The sequence below is a fragment of the Sorex fumeus genome, unplaced genomic scaffold (genome assembly GCF_029834395.1).
Source record: "Sorex fumeus unplaced genomic scaffold, SorFum_2.1 ptg000265l, whole genome shotgun sequence".
NCBI lineage: Eukaryota > Metazoa > Chordata > Mammalia > Eulipotyphla > Soricidae > Sorex > Sorex fumeus.
The window spans coordinates 4,477,769-4,500,342 of record NW_026606322.1 but is presented as its reverse complement, the minus strand read 5'-3'; positions in this window follow the sequence as shown (position 1 = coordinate 4,500,342).

Genomic DNA, 22,574 nt, shown 5'->3' with positions numbered 1-22,574 from the left:
CTAATAAATCTATTTTCATTTTGAATTAAATCAAAATCACATATAAATATGTTTATTGTTTTGGATTAGCTCTCACAGAAAAAAATGAGATTGACCCTACATTAGATCAATTTTTCTCTTCCTAATAGTCAAGTGCCTTGTGGAGAATTGTGTTTCTTCTGTGTCCTAGAAGCAGATAAGTACATATTTTGCTTTATTTTTATGTTACTGGTTCAGAGGCTATGCTTGGTTATGCGCGGGACTGATTCCTTAGCTTTTATCAGGAATCACTTCTGTAAGGGTTCAGGGGACAAAATGGGATATGAAAATTTGTACCCAGATGGCAGTGTACAAGGCTACCACCAACAATTGCTACCACCAACTATACAATTGCTCTGACCCCCAGCTAAACACTTAAATAACGAAAGAATATTACCTTTTATTGTAACAATCAAACATTACCTTTTATTGATCACTTGATCACTTGACATCCCATTTCTCATAGATTTGCTTGAGCAGGCACCAGTAACATCTCGATTTCTCCCTGTCACATGCTAGTGTAGCCAATGGCGTCTGCTCATTCCACGAAGAGCCTCAAACTGATCCTTCAGGGTCTTGATGAAGAAGTCTAACCATTTCATAGGTGGGCGGCCACGCAATCTTTTGAAGTCCCATGAAATCCAATAGATAATGGGCTCTAGTCCACCGTTCATCTCCAAATCGCAATATGTGTCCAGCCCAACCGATTTCGATGCCTTGGAAAGTGAGACAGCATCCCTGATCTTCGATCCCAGACAGAAGTCAGAACAGCAGATTCCTTCTCTCACTTGAGTGAAGGAGATACTCCAAGCATAGCTCTTTCGATTCCTTTGGGAGACCCGAATAGCGGTCTCATCCTGTTTTCGTAGGGCCCAGGTCTCTGAGGCATATGTTAGTGCAGGAAGAATGGTGGAGTTGAAGAGATGTGCCCAGAGCCGAAGGATCTTTGACCTCTTAGCTATCTCTTCAATGCTCTTGAAGGTGTTCCACACCACTTTCTTCATGCTGCACAACTCAGGTGTCATGTCATTCGTCATGTTGACTTCTCGACATAGGTACACATAACTGTTGCATTTGGAGATGTTCGTCCCATTTAGAGCGAATGGAACATCAGAAACTAGTCTGTATCTCCTGAACATTATGCACATAACCAAGCATAGCCTCTGAACCAGTAACATAAAAATAAAGCAAAATGTGTACTTATCTGCTTCTAGGACACAGAAGAAACACAATTCTCCACAAGGTATTTGACTATTAGGAAGAGAAAATTTGATCTAATGTAGGGTCAATCTCATTTTTTTCTGTGAGAGCTAATGTAGGGTCAATCTCATTTTTTTTCTGTGAGAGCTAATCTTGGTGAGATTCAGCTGTAGTCCGACCTTTCCACATTCATGGTCGAAGTCTGCCAGCATTTGTGCCGCTTGGCTAGTGTTTGGTGTTATTAGAACGATTGTCATCATTGAAGCGGAGGTGGTGTAGTTGCCAACCATCTACCTTCACTTTCATTCCTTCCCATTACAGTCATCACATGCCATTCTCAAGGTTTGAACTGAAGAGTTTCAGTGAAATGGTATCACCCTGCCAAACCCCTCTCTTGACATCGATCATCACTTCCTTGTAGAATGGTGGGATCCAGGTAGTGAATCCATAATAAGCTCACAGAGGATCCTGATGTATTAAGTTTGAATGCCCTGATTGACTAGGGCTTCAATGACTGCTTCCGTCTCAACAGAACCAAAGGCCTTCTTTAAATCAATGAACATTAGACAGAGCAGCATCTTGAACTCCCGAGAAACCTCAATGAGCTTTGTTACCACGTGAATATTGTCTATTGTGCTGGATCCTTTTTGGAACCCAGCTTGCTCTTATGGTTGTCTTTCATCTAGTGTTCTGCCAATCCTATTCAGGATGACTCAAGTGAACAGCTTATAGACGACGGACAAAAGGCAGATTGGGCAATAGTTACCAATGTTATGGATGTCTCCCTTCTTGTAGAGCAGAACAGTTCTACTGGTTTTCCATCAGGAAGGGACCTTGCATTCAGAGAGGTAGCATGTGAAGGGCCAAGCCAGTGTATTGATGAGTACTGACAGCATATTCTTCAGGTGATAGGGTCTGACCTTGTCTGGGCCAGGTGCTGTTCTTTTCCTGATGATCCAAAGTCATGGAACATCTTCTCCATTGCCCTTCTGGAAGATGTGATAGATTTATCAGATCGTCGGAGGGCAGTCATCTTGGTCTTGTAGTTGGCAAAGGAAAGGTAGACATTGAGAATGCTTTTCCTGTCTACTGCCACATCAGCCAGCGTTGCTGCTCTTCTCTCTTTGAAGTTTTCCTTTATCACTTCTCTGCACTGTTTTGTGGGCTCAGATGTTTGCTTGTGATTGCCTGAGGCTCGCACCAAGCCACATTGGCAAATGAGAATTTTCGAAGAATTCAGCCTCGAGAATTTTCGAAGACAGGCGACTTTTTGTGGCTTTCTCTCTCTCAGTGTTCCTCACACAATCATAGAGGTGCTGAACCAGTCCATCATATTATTTGTCAATGTTGTCAACAACGACATCTTCCCATGTTGCAGCAATAGTGCCAAAGAGCTCCCAGTTGGTGGTCATTCTGGGAGTTTTTTTCTTAAACTTTGCAGCCCTTTCTCCCTGCTCTGTGAAGTAAAAATTTGCATGAAAATGATGGTGATCTGATCCCATTTGGAATTTTGGGACAACAGTGACATTGGTCAGGAAAAACAGTCTATTGACTATGATGTGGTCAATTTTGTTGTGGAACTGTTCACCGGGAGACTTCCATGTCCAACATTTAGATTCGGACTTCTGGAACTGTGAGTGACTGTGGATGGTCTTGGTCGACATGATGAACTCAGATAATCTCTCACCCTGTTCGTTCCATTCTAGGCCACGTGGAGTTCTTCAGCTGATCTTCTCAGTCCTATCTTGGCATTAAAATCACCAACAATGATCTTATAAAAGGTGTGGTCTTCTTTATAGAACTTCTCCAACTCCATGTAGAACTTCTCAATGTCTTCTTCATTGTAACTGGATGGGCTGGAGTGATAGCACAGCAATAGGGTGTTTGCCTTGTGCACAGCCAGCCCAGCTGAGCCAGGTTCGATTCCTCCGCCCCTCCCGACAAGCTCTGCAAGCTATCGAGAGTATCTCGCCTGTATAGCAAAGCCTGGCAAGCTACCCGTGATTTATTCAATATGCCAAATACAGTAACAAGAAGTCTCACGATGTAGACGTTACTGGGCCCGTTGAGCAAATAGATGAACAACAGGAGGACCGCACTATGACTGTGACCGTAACTGGATGTTGGTGCATAGACAACGAAAATAGAAACTGCCGGCAGTGAGTTGTGGATCCCACCAGCCGGTTTTCTTCACTGCTGTGTTCTGTAAGATGGCGCTGGGGGTGGGTTGTGGGCGTGACTTCCAGAATCAGAGGTTGCCTGGGAACCGGAGCAGTCCCCACATGGTTTGGAAAATAGTCCTGTTGCCCGTATACCAGAGCCATGCTTGTAGAAGGTCATGGTCACCCAGATTCCACCAGGAGAAGGCAAGGAGACAGCTCCTACCCCGTCTGGGATAGGGTAGATAATATCGGCTCAGTATGGGGCCCGGAGAATTCTCTGGGAGTTTTGGAGCCCACCAGCTGTTTTACTTCACTGCTGTGTGCTGTAAGATGGCACTGGTGTGGGTTGTGGGCATGAGAGAGAGTAAAGTGGAAATCTGCCACATAGGGCAGGGGTGGGTGGGAGGGGGGTATACTGGAGTTCTTGGTGATGGAAAATGTGCACTGGTGAAGGGACGGGTGTTTGATCATTGTATGACCTACCGAGATTTGAACTGAAAGGCTTTGTGACTGTTCTCACGGTGATTCAATAAATAAATATATAAATAAAAATTAAAAAAGAAAAAAGAAAAGAACCTGCTGGCAGTGAGCCACATCTATTCAAGCGTAATCATTTGATTCAGGTTGTTAGGCATTCGAATGAATCAATGCTCATGGCCATGTTTATGTTGACAAGGACACTGACAAGGACACTGACATCACCGATGCCTCTTTTGTTGCATGTTCCGAGGAACAGTTCTTCTCCCGTGTCGAAAATGGCGTGATGTGGTTGATGCATTTTCATCTCGATCAGACCACTGATGTTGTACTTGATCTTACGTACTTGTACCATCAGGTCCTCAACGGATGCATCTGATGCCAGCATACATGCATTGAAAGTACAGACATGCATTGAAAGTACAGACAGTCATTTTAGTCCTTCTTCGTTTTGGCAGCCTAGTTCAGCCCTGAGATTTTATCAGCCTCTCCTTCCTCATCCTTCTTAATGCTGCCATACTGGGGGCTCTTTCAAGGTCAAGGGAATGAGACCCATTGTATTTACTGTTTTTTGCATATCAAATATGCCACGGATAACTTGCCAGGCTCTGATGTGTGTGTGGGGTACTCTCGGTAGCTTGTTGGACACTCGGAGAGGTATAGAGGTTTTTAGGACAGCCTCTAATTGCCCTTGAAGGTGTTCCCATGGTTTAAACCATATTTGAACCCCATCAAATATGGTGCAGCAATCTTGGAAGATGTGTATTAAGTGTCTTATGATGCTTCAAGTTCCAGAAAGCGGCTACGGGTCCGAAAATCGGCCACTTGGTCTAAAAAGTGGTCTGGAGCGTGGTGCGGCTGGGTAGTGGAGGTAGTGGAGTTAGTGGAGGTCTGCGGATGAGCTATATATATGTGATACTAGCAGGGTGTGGCTTCTCGGAGATTGGTGGAAGCAGGCAGGGTAGGGCAGGGTGGCGTTTCTGGGTTTGATCCCTGGGTTGCTGGAGATTGGTGGAAGTGTGTAGAGGACCTTTGTTTCCGGGTCCTGTTGAGCCTGGAGTCCAAGGTCACAACGTCCCACTTACCTGGTTCTGTGGGGCTTCAATCATGCGTGAGGCTCAGCCCGAGCATCAGAAAGTGGCCTGGAGGGTGGAGGAGGCTGAGTAGTAGAGGTAGTGGATCATTTTTTCACTGACCAGGTGAGGCGGGGGTGGGTTGGGGCACGAGCCCTGAGGGGCCCTCGTTTCTGGCGCCAAGTGCCTGGCCAAGGGCCAGTCGGGTGTGACCTGCTCCGGGGACAGTGCCAGGTGGGGAGTTTGACTGGAGTGGTACGCCTGTCGAATGGTAAAGCAGGTGTCCTAAGGTGAACTCAGGGAGGACAGAAACCTCCCATGGAGCAGAAGGGCAAAAGCTCACTTGATCTTGATTTTCAGTACAAATAACTTTTATTATAACAATACTAAAAAATACAACATAGCATAAAATTTTATTTTATATGGTTAGTGACTGCATGGCAATCTTAGTCCCTTAAAAAAATTGAGTAGAGGGGGCTAAAGCCATAGCACAGCAGGTAGAGCGTTGGCCTTACATGCAGCCGACCCGGGTTCGATTCCAGCATCCCATGTGGTCCACCAAGCACCGCCAGGAGTTATTCCTGAGTCTAGAGCCAAGACTAATTTCTGAGCATCGCCGGGTGTGACCCAAAAAGAAAAAAAAAATTCCGAGTAGAAATCTAAATCTCAGTGCTTAGCAGTGAATGAATGCGTGCTGATCACTTGTGGGGAAGACTGAGTCTCTGCCTCACCCCTGCTTCTGGGTCTGAGGGAACCACAGCCACAGGCCCATGCAGGGAGCCCAGACACTTGCAGGGCTGTTATTCATTCAACTCTAACTGACTGAATGAAAAGAAGCCATTGCAGTAGTCACTCTCCTTCCATGTGAGATGTGATTGCTACGGTCCAAGTGGCTGTGAGTAAGGTCACAGGAAATCTAAGATGTAAACACACTTGGGAAAGTTCACGTAACAAAATAGTAATAATGGTAAATGATAATCGTAATAACGAAAGCTAAAGTGTACCAGTCTTCTAAGTGATGGCATCTATTAATGTCAACTTATGATGACTCCATGAAGAACAGTGATTAATCACAATCCTTATATTTTAACAACATGGGAAACTGAGGCATGGTGCAATTGTGAGACTTGCCACAGGTAACATCAGGGCCTGGATTTGGGGGCTGGGATATCTGGCCCACGTTCTTAATCATTTCACTGCCTCACCACCTGCACTGTAGCACTGTCATCTCGTTGTTCATGGATTTGCTCAAGCGGGCACCAGTAACCTCTCCATTGTGAGACTTGTTATTGCTATTTTTGGCATATCGAATAAGCCAAGGGGAGCTTGCCAGGCTCTGCCATGAGGGCAGGATACTCTTCGATAGCTTGCAGGGCTCTCCAAGAGGGTCAGAGGAATCAAACCCAGGTTGGCGTGCATAAGGCAAACACCCTACCTGCAGTGCTATCACTCCATCTCAAGGGACTTGAAAATGCCAGGGGAATGAAGGCTGAAGACAGAGCATCGTCCCTGCCTCGCCACCTATAAAGAACTGTTCAAATTATACATTTTTACTGTTCCTCAAAATAGATTAAACAAAATTGTTTTTCTGAGTGGAGATGGATTAGGACTGGGACTCATTCAGTAGTGCTCATGGTTTACACCTGTCTCTGGTCCCAGCATCACTGTTGTCAGGGCTCTGGAGACCATACCATGTGCAAGGCAGGTGCTTTACCCCTGGACATAGATTCATGTCAGGAAAAGGAAAAACAGATCTTTCTGTGTGTTTTTCCTACAAAAGTGTTTCCTACTGAAAGAGATGGATGGAGGAGGACATATTAGTCTCTAACAAGCTATATTGTATTTATTGATTGTGTTCATATCTATAATGTTCTTTTCTGTGAATTAAGGGACTTAATTTGACTTCTTTGACAAACGAAGGCAAAAAAAGTTACTATATCCATTGGACAAAAATAGAAGTTTAGGGTATAAAATTTACTATAAATGACTGAGGGCTCACAGAGAATAAATGTCAAGTTTAGGATTAAACTCATGTTTTTCTGTGTCTATGTCCTGCCTTCATACACAAATCCTTCCAGGCTGTCATGAAACTCTTGCTAAAAGGCAGCCTGAGGTGAGATGACATGATTGATCCTTTCTTATAAATGTTTATGGTTTATGGGAGAGCAATGGGAATGCAGTGAGAATGAGAATCTTTAATTTTTTAATGCAATAACTCTGTTCCTGGGGGAAATAAAGAGTTATCTGGTCCCTACAGGTGTGTATGTTGGGGTACGTGTCCATCAAGGATAGAGCCTCCCTATATGTGTGTGTATAGATGGAATCCCTTCTCTTTACCTTGTCCAAAATTAGAAGTGGGAGGTGGAAAAGATAGGAATACTGGCTCCTTCTATGGTGTTCCCATCTTGATTGTGAAATATTTTTATAGAGGTAGCCTCAGAGGCAGTTCTTAGCCACATGTTTCTCTCTTCCCAATTGTGAAGAGAGAAGGCTGTGAAGTACTAGAAAGGGGAGTAGTGAATATTGAAGAAAGAAAAAAGGGCATGACGCAATGCCATGCTTGGAAGCTTCAATGAAGATTTACAATTAAAGGATAAAGAAGTATTTACTGGTGAGGAAACTGGGGCTCCAAAGCGCCAAATGATCTTCTAGCATCTGCATCGACATGGATGGTACTAGGTGATACCATGGTAAGTGAAGTCTATCAAAAGAAAAGTGATTGCAGAATGATCTCTCTCATATATCGGACCTAAAGATACACAGAGAGGGTAGCAACAGAAGACCAAAGGCAACGCAATGAGAGAATCTGAGAACCTCTGCACACTGAGTTGGTGGCAGGGGTGGGAATGAAAGGGAGGAGCACTGGGATCTGATTATGAGCATGGTGTTAGAATTAGGTGCACAAGAAAACATCACTAAAAGTTTTGCAAGACACAGAATTCTGATGAATAAAAAAATACTGTTTTTTTAGAAAGGACCCAAGTGATCGTCTAAAGAATGCACTTTACCGTTTGATAAAAGTTGTTCACTTCCATATCTCTGTCATTTCATAGGATGACAAAGACCCCAATTTAATATCAAAGTGTCAAATCAGTGGGTTGTCAGACAACTGAGAGAGCACAGTTTTCCTGAAATAGAACACAGTAGTGTAGCCAATGCATCAGTTCACCATCACCCAGGATGGCATCTAGTTACCCAGCGAACAAGCTGCCCCAATGAGACCACACTTTCTAAATTCATGGAACACATCTTTTTATCCTGATACGTTTCTTAAAGTTGCCTCTTGGCACGTGCTCAGTGTATCTACTTCACTTGTCACTCTATTATCACCACCTGCTTTTCTTTAATTTTTTATTATTTAATTTCTTATTTTATAAGGTAGTTCACAATATTTGATTACATTTAATATTCAAACACCAATCCCACCACCATCACACCTCCCCACCACCATATTTGGCATGTTTCCATCCCAAATCCCAAGCCCTGTACCAAAGCAGAATCAAAATAATATATTTTGTATTATTTATTATGAAAAACTGCTGAAAATGCTACAAAAAGGTATCTATAGAGGAATCAGTGTGAAGATTTTTCTATTTTTGCAGGGGCCATTAAGACCTTCTTTAAGATTTCACTGACGTTGTTAAAAGTTGAGCGCTGTGAACTTTTTTATACATATATATCTGTAAATATATATATGTATGTATATTTTCCTCTATGATTGGTTGCCTACTATTTGAACTCCATCAATGTGGTGTGATACTCTTGGAGAATGAGTAGGAAGTGTTTCATGATGTGTCACACTGTTGCAAGTGCTGCCACGAGGTCCAGGAATACACTCGCTCATGCGTGAGGCTTGGCCCAAGTGTGTGGAGAGCGGTCTTGAGCATGACAGCGGTTGGGTTCTGAAGGTTATCAGTTGCCGGGGCTGGGTCCCTTGTGGCAGGGAGAGCTCTCATCTGACCCCCTCTGGGACACCCGGAGTGAAACAGCCTGGCACAAAGTCCAACCACCCGCTTTTCTAGTGTGCCTGCCTGCATGCACAGGGCATAGCATTGAGGGTTTCAGCCTTGAAGATCTCCACTTGAGTGGATGGGGATTCTCCAATAGAACCACAGAGCCCGTATCCTATCATCCTGTTGGTAATACTTATAGGTTAAAGAGCTAAATGCTGTCACTATGAGATGATGAAATGAACATGGGCAGCAGAATTAAGAACCAAGGCACTTTTATTTTTTTCTCTTTTCTAGATGGGTAATACTGAGTAAGTACCTAACTGATCTCTGTACTAGTTTTTTCTTTTCAAATGGAAATAATATCTTTTTATGGGGGTTCTTATAAAGACTAAGTTAGACCATATTTATTTAGTTCTAGAGAGTGCCAAGCATACGATAGGGGCTCCAGAAATGAGAGTAAATATCATTATTATCACTGCAGTGTGATAAGATAATAAACTGATAGACATCTTAACCACAAAAAATAAATAACAGCAAGCAGAGATCAAAAGAAGACATATATTTTATAGGAAATAAAGTTTATATCACATAATTTCTCATTCATACATTGCCCCCCTCTCTCCTATAGATCTTATGTCACTGGAGTTATGTGTTTATGAATTAGACTCTGAGGTTGAGTGTGAGATCCAAAAATTTAGGAATACTTATTTCAACTTTAGAGTTTAGGAACTTCTCTTGACACCTAGCAAGAATAGGAAACATCAAATTATTCACAAATGAAAGACTGTCAGAAAAAATTAAACACTTCTTCAGGAAAAATTTATCCCCTAAGTTGATTTGTAGTTGTACTACCAAATGAGCTCACTCTTCCCTAAATGTCACTAGGAGGTGACCAACCTAAACTACAATTAATTAAAAGTCGTCTGTAAGCTTGTCAAGAGAAAACCGTTACCAATGGAAGTTCCGTGAATAGGGTAGGACTGATAGAATTGAGGTCAATGGTGATGGTCACAAGGGAGGAGAGTTGGGAAAGGGGTGTATTCTCACCTGCACTGAGCAGGCATAGGGGTGCTCAGGCTGGAAATGTTCTGACTCTTCCGACAGAAACATCTCTTGAGACAAGAAAGGCAATTCATCAAGCTACCAAGGCTGACACGCCATCCCTAGAGGACATCCGCCTCTGATTCTCTATTCACTAAGAAGCCTTCCGTACTGTTGATGTTTCTCTGAGTGAACTCACAGTTTCAGGGCAGTTTTTCCTCTGGCTATAAATGAAGAAACCTGCGTTCTGACTTCCGTATGAGAAATGGTGATATGGAATGTGACCTTCAGTCAAATATCCAATTTCTAATCATGCCAAACAAAAGAATAGATACGATAAAGCTGCTAGACCTCTATAACTGCAGACTCATTTTTTAAATCACTGTATCACTGTCACCCTGTTGTTCGTCGATTTACTCGAGTGGGCACCAGTAATGTCTCTTTTCATCCCAGCCCTGAGATTTTAGCAGCCTTTTATTACTTTTCTTTTCCCAACAATTGGAGGCTCCTTCAGGGTCAGGGGAATGAGACCTGTTGTTGTTACTGGTTTTGGCATACTGACCATACTGACCATGCCACGGAGAGCTTGCCAGGCTCTGCCGTGCAGGCGGGATACTCTCAATAAGCTTGCTGGGAGCTCCAAGAGGCATATATTTATAGATTTCTCTCTATGACTTGTTGCCTACTGTCTGAACCCCATCAAATTTGGTGTTGCAATTATGGAAAATGAGTAGAAAGTGTCCAATAATGTGTCACGTGAAGCAGCAGCACGGTCCAGAAAGCAGCCTGGACTGTGGTGGTGGTTGGGTATTGGAGGTTGGCTGCCAGGGCTAGGTCCCTTGGGGTGAGGAGGGCTCTAATCCGCCCCACTATGGGGCGCCCCAAGTGAAAACAGCATGGCGCGGAGTCTGGTGGCATGGTCCTGGGAGCCTCATTTTCTACTCTCGTCTGGGAGAAGCAGCCATGAGTTCTGGAGGGTGGCTGATGATGAGATTTTCTGATGCCGGCAGGGTGTGGATTGTGGGTGTAATCCCTGGGTTACCAGAGACTGGGGGAAGCAGGCAGAGGATCTCTGTTCCCGGGTCTCATTGAGTCCAGATTCCAAGGTCACAAAGTTCCGCATTACCTGGATTCTGTGGGACTTTATTCATGCGTGAGGCTCAGCCCAAGCATCCAGAAAGAGGCCTGGCGCGGGGCGGCAGTTGGGTAGTGTAGGTTGGCTGTCAGGGCTGGGTCCCTTGGAGTGGGGAGGGCTCTCACCCGCCCCACTCTGGGGTACCCCGAGTGAAAACAGCCAGGTTCTAGCAGTCAGATAGTAGAGGAGCGAGGCAAGTTGATTGCCCTGCAGGAAGGAGGCTGATGGTGGTTCCATCCCTGGCTCTGCATCTGGCCCCAAGCACTGCCAGGCGTGATCCCTGAGCTCAGAGGCAGGAGTAATCCCTGAGTCCTGCTAGGAGTGGCCAAACTCCCCCCACCCCCAAATAATAAGAGGAAGTAAAAGTGATAAGATCCAGACCTGCTAGACCTACCTATGACTTATCTATAGTATTACTTCAAAAAGTAAGGCTGAGATTATAAGGAAAAGCTACAGGCTAAAAGGAAACCACAAACTTCGGTGTTATTATTCCCTATCAGTCCCCCGGAGTTCAAAGAAGCATTACAGGAATCACAACACCAAAAACAATTTCCTTTTTCTCAAAAGACATCAAACAAAAGATCAAAAAGTAATAGGTATATATTATGAGGGAAAAAAAACTGTTGGTTGCCTAAAAGGAAGAATTTTTGACAGGCTGGCTGAAGTTAGAATTATTATAACATATAGCTATAAAATCTAAATTCCCAATATTTTTCAATATAAGGTAGACAGTTATTGTTCCAATAATCATTTCTAGAGTTTCTTGATTCTTCCAATGTACTTACATGGCAACAAAATAATGTGTTGATTCAGTGCAAATAATTTAAACAAATGGCTGTCTCATATATACAAAATAACTACTAAAAAGCTTAACTGTGATCTATGAGCCAAGAGACACTTTCTATTTATTTTAATCCAGACAACATGGAAAGTATCAAAAGGTTAATAGTCACCCAGATGTAGTTTTTCTCATAGTTGCCATAAGGAAACATTGCTTTAGAAACCTTTCTCTGTGAAATCCTGGGTCTCTATAAAATTAGAATGGCTTCAAGCTTTCTCATCCTCTGCATCTGCATCCAACAATCTCTAGCACACCAGCCTATCTGCAACTTCCATTCTCTGTGTGCATCTATCTGACTCTTTCTCTCGCTTTGATAACACTCTCCATTGTCTGAATCTTTCCCCCTCCATATTCAATTTTCCTTCTTTCTTCTTATTCCCCATTCATTGTTCTTTTTATCTATCACAGTGATATCTAATAAAGCTTTCTGTAATAAAATTTTTGTGTATCTGCGTTTTCTAATACAGTAGCCATTACCCACTTGTAGCTTTGGAGCATGTGAAATGTGGTTATTGCAGCTGAGGAAGTGAAATTTTTGTTTAATTAATTTTAATTCACTCCAAGTTAATTTTAAATAGTTACATATGGCTAGCATGACCATATTGGACAGTGCAGATTTCTATCCATAGAATTAATGTTCCCAATAATTATAGTCTATGTGCCTATGTATAGAGAGAGACTCTTCCACTCTAGAAAAATGAGAAATGGAAGTTTATGTGGCTCTCAAATGATTTCTTTCTTCCACCCTTCAACAAACCCTCTCCTTCAATATTTTTAAAAAACTTTCTAAGCTTGAAATATCTAAGGACTTTAAGGAAGAAAAAATAAAACTGAAGTAATGAAGCAAGAAAGGGAAGAGGGTGGAGATTTTTCAAGCTATGAACTTGAAGGGCTGCGTGATTCTCTCAAGCCATCCCTGTGAGTCTGTTTTGGCCCTGCCTATCAATAGAACATTAATGGCTGATTAGCAAATACTTAGGATCTGTGGATTTGGCAAGAGGAGATCTCTGCCAGGCTCCTCCATTTGGTGTCCCTGAGCACAGAGATTTCTCACAACTGCACTCTGCCAAGGCCAGAGCAGATGTCAGTCGGAGAAGCAGCTCTTGCCCTGATCCTGTGGGTGATTCAGTCTAGAGCGAAAGCTCCGCCTCGAGGCCGCAGAAGTTAATGCAGTCTCACTAACACAGGGTCTTCATTCATCCTGACAAGAAAGCTTAGACAGTACGAAATCTCATCTCCAAATCCTGCCACAAAATCACACATTCATCGGGGTGTGAGGAGGTGGATAAAGTGAAGCATTTGTCAATTCCATCTCGCCAAAACACTGCCTCCCTGATTCCACCACAGTGAAACACTTCATTTCAGAACAGCAGTTCCTCGCCCTTGTCCCTCCTGGGAGCCGTGGAATGCAGCACCAGGGCCAACCCTTGCTGGTTCTCGGCAGAGTGTACACACCACCCTCCATTCTTTCCTTTTATTTGGAGATTGAACAATGTAAATGATTTTTCTGACAATGAGTACTTAATAAGGAATCTAGAGATAGAATTAGATCCTCCCACTTTCCCTTCATTTAATGACAATGGAATAATCTATTGTTACATTAAATGCATTAGAGATGAGCATAATAGCCCTGCTATTTTTATCTCGTCCCCACCACCTTTCCTAGATTTACGCTTTATTTTAGACAATGCAGAACTGTGATTTTTTAATTTCCTTTTTGACACTCTCTCCTGGTGGTGTTTTTATCCAGATTGCCCTGGACCAAAAAAAAAAAAAAAAAAAAAAAAAACCTGGGTCTGTGGGGGGTGAGTCTGCCTGAAAAGCCATTTGAGGCTGCTGGCTGCCCTGCTGGGAGTCTGAGTTCCTATCAAGGAAGACTGAATCAGCATACAGAAATGGGGACAGCAGAGGCTTTAACAGCACTGTCTGGGAAACTCAGGCTTTTTGATACTTCGAGGTCAGTCCATAAAGGTGTGGTCGGTCACCTTTGCTGTGATTGCAAACCTTGCTGGGGGCTGAGTCAGTGAGTTCTAGCTCCCATTTACCTGGGTAACAGGAAACTGAATAAGGCAAGGTGAGGCCATGGTCTTGGACCAGAAAGTGCCAGTTCTCATTAAGAGCTCGAGCAGAACTAATATTTTCTCATTTATTTATGTGTTTGTTCGTTCCATACTTGTCTAATAGGCAATTTTACAACCAAGGCAAGAGAGTCATAGTTGCTGCCTTCACACAAAGTCCATTCTCCATGAGTCAGAAAGAGAGGGACAGAGATAGAAAGACTGCACTAATTTGTGGAATATAAAATAACATCATATCAGACAAACACCCCAGGACAGTAGAGACAAGAGACAGAAAGACATCCTCCGCAGTTTGGGAGGATGCCTCATGTACTGGACGACAAGGTAGTTGGGATGGAGAAGAGACCACTAAATCAAAGGTGGCTGAAGGAATCTCTCGGGATGGGAGATGTCTGCTAAAAGTAGACTTAGGACAAAACATGATGGCCTCTCAGTATTTGTATTGCAAACCACAATGCCCCAAAGAAGAGAGAAAGAAGGAAGGTGCATTGTATAACTGAAACCCTGTCCTCCCATTGTTCATCGATTTGCTCGATCGGGCCCAGTAACGTCTGCATTGTGAGACTTCTTGTTACTGTGTTTGGCATATCGAGTGAGTCACGGGTAGCTTGCCAGGTTCTGCCGTGCAGGCGAGATACTCTCAGTAGCTTGCCAGGCTCTCTGAGAGGGGCAGAGGAATCGAACTCGGGTCAACCATGTTGGCCACGGGCAAGGCAAACGCCCTACCGCTGTGCTATCGGTCCAACCCAAGCACAAACATTTGTAAGTCTACAACTCTACCTTATGGTGTTTTCACTAATAAAAATTTATAAATAAATAAATGAATAAATAAATAATAAATAAATAAATAATAAACAAACAAATAAATAAATAAAAGGCTGGAGCAATAGCATAGCAGTAGGGCGTTTGCCTTGCACGCAGCCAACATGGCCGACCCGAGTTTGATTCCTCTGCCCCTCTCGGAGAGGCCGGCAAGCTACCGAGAGTATCTCGCCCGCACAGCAGAGCCTGGCAAGCTCCCCATGACGTATTCGATGTGCCAGACACAGTAACAACAAAGTCTCCAATGGAGACATTACTGGGCCCGCTCGAGCAAATCGATGAACAACAGGAGGGCCTTTACTTACTTACTTACTAAATAAATAAATGTACCTACAAGCCTGGGATGGGGTGGAAGAAGGAAGGTGCCTGCCACAGAAGCAGGGGGAGGAGTGATAGGGTGGGGGTGGCTGGAGGGACATTGGGAACATTGGTTGTGGAAAATGAACACCGGTGGAGGTGATGTACGTGGGCCCCATGGGTGACTTATGTGAAGCAGGGAGGAGAAAGACGGTCACTTTCTCCCCATTCATCTCTGCCACCCGGGACCCAGGGTTACTAGGTTCTTGTCTCGTCTTGCAGAAAGGAGTAGATGATCAGAGAAGTTACAGAGTTTTTATTTGGAGGTTTTGAAGGGAAGGACGGAGAGAAAGCGAGAGAGAGTAGAGAGTAACCTACTCAAAAGACAGCCCAGGCTTCTCTAAGGGCGGAGAGAGCCCTACACACATCCCAGAATTAGACATTAAAACATGAAAGTACACATTCAAGAGGGGAGATGCGGGCTACACATGTGCTCAGGCAGCGTATGAGTGTGCTTCCTTTGTTCAAGGTGGCCTTTATAGGGTTTCTTCCAACCTGCCCCCATGTGGGGCTTCTACCTAGGTAAAAGTCCATTGCTAGAGAGGTTACCAAGGGGGTTGTTAGTGGTCATGGTCTTCTTTGAAATTCCTTTCCTGACTTTTGTTTCTGCAGAAGCTTCTGTTGGAGGGGTTTGGTCAGGTGTCAAAGTAACAGCTTTGGAGTTTCTGGTTACTCTCTCTGGTCCTTAATTGCACTCTATTGCTTCTGCTGTCATCGCTGTAGACATCCAGCCTCCACAGGGTCTGTCACAGACTGCTGTACTGGTGACAGTTAGTTCTCCACTAGGTCAGAGCTATTGCTTCCCAAGAGATTTATTGCCATTGCCTTGGGAAGGGGCCTACCCTATCTGCCTGCTTATATCAGAGGGATTGGTGTTCGATCATCATATGACTAAAACTCAATCATGAAAGCTTTGTAACTGTATCTCACAATTAAAAATTAAATTTTTTAATTTAATTAAAAATTGTTTTGAAAAAAAGTTCATTCTCTCTGTAGCCATCTGACAAAATGTTTTAGGACAAAAATTCTGTGTCTACGAAACAGTGATAAATTTCAGGAAAATTCTACTAGGTTGTTATCTTTGCTATGCTATGCAATGTATATATATTTTTTGTTAAGTCATGTTAAGTTACACTGTAATGTTGTGATGTTATATATTAGAGAAGGGGCCAAGAAAATGGCTCTCCATAGCTTAAAGCACGTCAGTAAGAATGAGCACTAACCCAGGTGCTACCTGGTCCCTCAGAGGCAACTCTGAGATGCCACAGTAGACCCCCCAGCAAGCAGAAATAAAGAAATTCAGGAGGTGCTTCCCAATTGTAGCTTAGCGCTTACATTTAATGAATGTTCTGATGCTATTTGTTATCCAGAAAAATTAATCTTCATTCATTTTCAATCAAATATTTAAGAAGCCCCCCATTGTGTGGGAAGCATTAAACTAGGCTTTTTCTAAGTTCTATGAGCAAAACAGAGGCCCTTAAGGAGCTGAAAGACCAAAAAGAAAAATAAGACAAGTGCATAAATAACTACAATAAATTGAAAAGTATACAAGCTGACATATGAAAAGACAAACAGATAAACTACTAGAGATCAGGGATGGTAGGATTGATGGAAGGATCATAAAAGCAGGAACACGTAGAATCTGAGCTGAGACTTAATGAAAGAGTAGGATTTTGACAAGTGGAGATTCCTCAACATAAAATTAACAGAGCACTAAGTTTTTCAAAATACTGTCACATTCATTAACCCACTTGAGTTTTCTGGCAGCTCTGTGGGATACAGAGTTAATAATATTGTTATTATCTTTGGGGAAAAAATGTAAAAAAAGCTGAGCTTGGATCATTTAAATGACACACCCAAAGTCTTCAGACTAGCACAGTGCTGGACAAGTTTCATTAAATACTCAATGAGGCAGGAGCTTTACTGCACCATTCTAGGATTCTGAAATTGTCCCCCAGATTTTCCATAATCTCTCCCCAAATAATCTGTAAGGTAAAAGGTAAAGGTAAAGGCCCTCCTGTTGATCGTCGATTTGCTCGAGCGGGCCCAGTAACGTCTCCATTGGAGACTTTGTTGTTACTGTGTTTGGCATATGAATACTCTTGGTAGCTTGCCGGGCTAATCTGTAAGATTGTGAATTTGGTGGATTTTACTCCATGATTAGGTTATGCGAGGGACAGGATTGTTTTTAAAGGGCATTTATTCAGATGGGCCTAACCTGATCATGTAAGCTTTAAGAGCAGGGAGGATTCTTCAATTGATCACAGGAGGGGAAGTCTGAAAGATGTAATGAGAGAGATTTAATTTACTGCTGGGTTGGAGAGACACGTGTGACAAGGACCTAAGAGCAGCATCAAAGAGTTGAGAAGAGTCCCCAGCTAACAGCTAACAAGGCAATGGGGACCTTATTCTTACAATGGAAAAGAAAGGAATTCTGCCAATAACTGAGGATGACTGAAGCAAAATGCTAGATAGAGGTAAGGACTTAGATTCCAGCCTTATGATAATCTGAATGGAGAATCTCATTGCTTTATACTGGACCCTGACCAACAGAGAGACCATAACAGATCATTTAAAATAGAGATACAGTTATTTATTAATGTGCGCAGGTACAGACCATTAAGTATGTACTAACTACACAGCAATAAAAAACTAATGCAGAAGTGATGTGTTAGTCATAATCTCTCAGCTTACCTTCAGAACTCTGCCAAGATAAACTTGTTACTCTAAAAAGGACAAATTTTTCTCTATCTACTGGGTACATTTTGTTATTTGCCATATCCTCAGCTTTGCTTATCCCAATATCTATTATGACCTTTCTCCCTTTATACAATTATATTTATAAATTTCAAGATATGGGGAACAAAAGGAGCCTCAACCGACTATATTATAATGGTAAGGCAGATTGTGTTTTCCAAAAGCGGTTTCAACAGTATTTCTGATTCTACATGCTGATCCCTCATTGGACATTTTTCTATCAAAAGATTAATTCTCTGCCCACACCTGGAGACCAGGAAGAGCTCTCTGACTACCTAGACCAATGGAGCACAGTGGGGGTAATACCACATGAACTCTAAAGCCAGGCCACAAAAAGTAATAGGGTTTCCGCCCCACGCTTCCTCCTACTAGGATATTGATCCTTAGCACCCAGGTTCAATGCTACAAGAAGTCCAGGCTGACCACATGAAGAGACCCCCTGGATCTCTGACCAGAAGTTCACCCAAACAAATAAAAGTCTTACTTTAGGGGCTGAAGCGATAGCACAGTGAGCAGGGCATTAGCCTTGCATGCGTCCTACCAGGGTTTGATTCCCAGCATCCCATATGGTCCCTTGAGCACCATCAGGAGTAATTCCTGAGTATATGAGCCAGGAGTAACCCCTGTGCAACACCAGGTGTGACCTCCCCCCACAAAAAGGCTTACTTTAAACACAGGAGATGTGAGCTAGTGATCTGTACTTGTTAAGGGCAAGGAAACCCAACTGCCTCTTGCTCAAAGCTTTAACTGCTTACAACTTTCTTTTCTTTCTTTCTTTCTTTCTTTCTTCTTTTTTTTTTTTTTTTGCTTTTTGGGTCACACTCAGGATGCACAGGGGCTACTCCTGGCTCTGCACTCAGAAATTACCCCTGGCAGTGCTCAGGGGACCATATGGGATGCTGGGAATCAAACCCAGATTAGCCGCATGCAAGGCAAACGCCCTACCCACTGTGCTATTGCTCCAGCCCCTGCTTACAATTTTTACAATACAAAGATGCAATTATTCAGGAGGATATTGCAATTATTTTGATCAGAAACCAGGAATGACCAATAAATGGTTAGGTTACTGACAGCATAATGGGAACATCCAGGGGATCTCAGACATATCAGCTCTTAACTCTAGCACAAGTCCTGCCTTCAGGACCTCGCTCTTATGTGTATTCCAGTCATAAACCCTTATGCTTCCTTACCCAGCATACATGAGCTCCCATAGAGACCCAGTGGAGAGAGCAGCGTGGTTGCCCAGACCCTCAGTGCTAGCTGAGATCCCAGCTAGTGGAAGCGTTAAACTGCTAATTCTTTAGAGCTGGGTGGAACTCTGAGGACTTGTACTCTTTGCCAACTTTCATGGTATAAATATTACCACTGTGGCTGATTTTAAGCTGCAAATACAATACCCTAAAAATGCAGTTAGGAAGAGAAATATCCACAGTTGGGTTTGAGGAGACCACTCCTCCCAGCCAACAGCCTAGAAGAGCCATGTGGATGGACCATATCAGAAGCAAATGCTGCATCCCTCAGGAGCCAGGAAGGCTGGTCAGTGTGCGGAAGCTACCACAACTGTGTTGGGGTGGAGGGCAGTTAGGGTAGAGAAGGAACCGGTATGGCAAGAGTAGTTGGAAATGATCAAAATGGTCATAACCAAGTGTTGAAAGTAGGAAAGGGGATATATGTGATAACCTTTACGTATCTGTATGTAAACCATTATGCTCAAAAGGAAAGGTAGGGACATGAGGGGGTTGTAAAAAGAGAGAGAGGTAAGAAAAGTATCTGGCATAGAGGTAGGGGGGAGTAGTGAGTGGTAGAGAGGGTGGGAGGGAGAGAGTCTGGGATCATTAGCGGTGAGAAATGTTCACTGGTGAAGGGAAAAGTGGTGAAACATGATATGACTGAAACCCAATCATGAACAACTCTGTAACTGTGTATCTCACTATGATTCAACCAAAAAATGCATTAAGATTAAGTGTAGTGGTGATGGTGGAAAATAAAAGAAAAATAAATCTTCAGATAATTCTACATGGAGCAGAGGCATGACTCCCCTCCAAAGCCTTACCTGAACATGAGTAAGGTAAATTATTATTGTCCTTTCAAGATGCCAACTGTCAAAAGAGTTTTCTAGAAAGCATGGAATAAAACTTATGGACAGAGATGAAAAAGAAGAAAACTTCAAGATGACCCAGGTAATATAAGCACAAAAGACAAGAAAAGTAGTTATACAGCTGAAATTAAGGAATCTGCAGCTAAGTTTCCAATGTTTGAAAGCCATAATTATAGACTAATAAAACCCCAAAGAAAGCAGATAACAAAGTAGCTGTTATTGGCTAGATATTACATCTAGCCTAATCTGATTAAAGTAATTCACACTAAGATGGGACTGGGTCCCAGGTTACCCTCCAAAGGAACATTTGCATTTTTAAAGAAAGGGCAAGCAAAACAAATTGTAATTTTCTTGACAATGCTAACCTGATCTATTCTGTGGCTAAAGTCAAGTACTGAGAGTTGTTTGTATCTAAATTCAAAACGAAAACTCATTTTAATGAATGCAACTTGCTCAACTTAAAATTTGGTTCATTAGAAAGCCAAGGATTTCTTAAATCATTCATGACTGCAACAATTTTGCAGTTGGTGAGTTCTAGCAAATGACAATGCAAATTATTAAGTGTTGCATTAATGTTGCCAGAAAAATTGAGAATCAAATTTATAGTTTGGTGGGCCATGTGTCTGTGCAAGTGGTTTCATACTGCAGATACAGTGCAGTCATAATTTTTGCTGGTAAAGTGCTCTTCGTTTTGTAAATGAAATTAAGCACATCAATATTTCATGGAGCACTTCTCTGAATATGTCTTTCTCCAGGTGTTTTGCCACCTGAACAAGATTGAGAACCACTAATTTAAATGAATCTATCATTAGTGGAAAGTCAACGATGCTATTTTCTCACAGGTTGGGACTCTTTGCCTCACAGTCACTGAATAGCTGCCCTGCTTTCACCACAGGACAGAAAGAAAGTGATCAGCATCTTGGCATCTTCAGAAAGACTTAAGATTGTAGAAGGAAGCGAGAGGCTTTCTAAAGGGAATGTTAGCCTGAAGATGCAGAAGCCTCGGGTGGTCCAAAGAGATAGGTAATTTTCTAAGATTAGATTGCACACATATAAAATGAACATTATAATCAAAGTCTAGTGATGAGGCTAGGGTGACTGACAATTAAAGGAAGTGAGCATGGACCCGGGGTGGTAATCCTCATTCTAACACACTTAGCTGCTTTGAGAAAGTGGCTCAGTGTGAGGGGATTACATCAAAGTCCTGGAGAAATGTGTCTCAAACAAAGCTTCTAATAAGGCAATCAATCATCTAGACTTTATAAGAGTTGGCAAAAATAAAAAATAAAAAGAGTTTGCCAGTTTTGGAAAAAGATTTCCCTTAGTATATTTATAAGAATGATTTTCCATTTTTGTTTGGGGGTCCACACCTCACTCTTCTCAGGGCTTACTCCTAAAGGGGAGCATATGGGATGCCGGGGATCAAATCCAGGTCAGCAGCATGGAAGGCAAGTGCCCGATCCACTGTCTACCTCTCAAATTCTAGGGAAAAAAATTTTAATAGTAATTTTTAAACATAACTCTAGACATTGTAATATACTTAAATATAATTTCTCTGGTAGTAAAAAATTATGACAGCTGAGTTTCCGAACATTTGGGCTTCCTCATAAAAATCTAGGACCTTGTAGTTAACAAGAGGATTCTGAGTTTACATGCAATACAGTGATAATTACTTATTGATATTTTGTGGTTTATGGAACCACCCATTTCTAAAATGGATTTGAGATAGCACTACTTTTTGTATAAAAATTGACTCTCAAGCTCTCCCTCCTTCTTCTCCCAGCCCTTCTCCCAGCCTTTCTTATGACAATCAAGATTAATAGATCTCAAGAATTATTTTTCTTTATTGTCAAACAACGATTTTTGATTTAATGTCCTAAGGACATTAACCTCTTCTGAGATTCCTTATCTACTATTCAATCTTATTTCAGCACATATTCTTGCTATATCTATTTTTTCTAACACGAGTTTTCCTTAACCTCTCTCATTTCTTTCACTTATCTTTGCAAGTATAATTGGACTTACCACCACACGGGGTGGAGCGATAACACAACGGGTAGGGGGTTTGCCTTGCACACAGCCAACATGGCCGACCCGAGTTCGATTCCTCCGCCCCTCTCGGAGAGCCCGGCAAGCTACCGAGAGTATCTCGCCCGCACGGCAGAGCCTGGCAAGCTCCCCGTGACGTATTCGATATGCCAAACACAGTAACAACGAAGTCTCCAATGGAGACGTTACTGGGCCCGCTCGAGCAAATCGATGAACAACGGGAGGACCGTGACTGTGACCACCACACAGCTTCCAAGAGCCAATTTTATTGCTTGGGTTCATCTACAAGTTGAATCTGTTACCTACCACAATTATTTAATGAAAAAAAAAGTCATGCCAGAAGCCTGAAGTTGGCTTCTGACCAGAACTTTTCTTTGCTTATCTTCCTTAGTGTCTTTATGTAATGATCACATCAATATTCATCTTTTGAGGCTTTTTAAAATGCCTTCACTTCAAATATGCCAAGAGGCCAAGAACATTAATATATTTGATCCAATACACCATTTCTGGAAA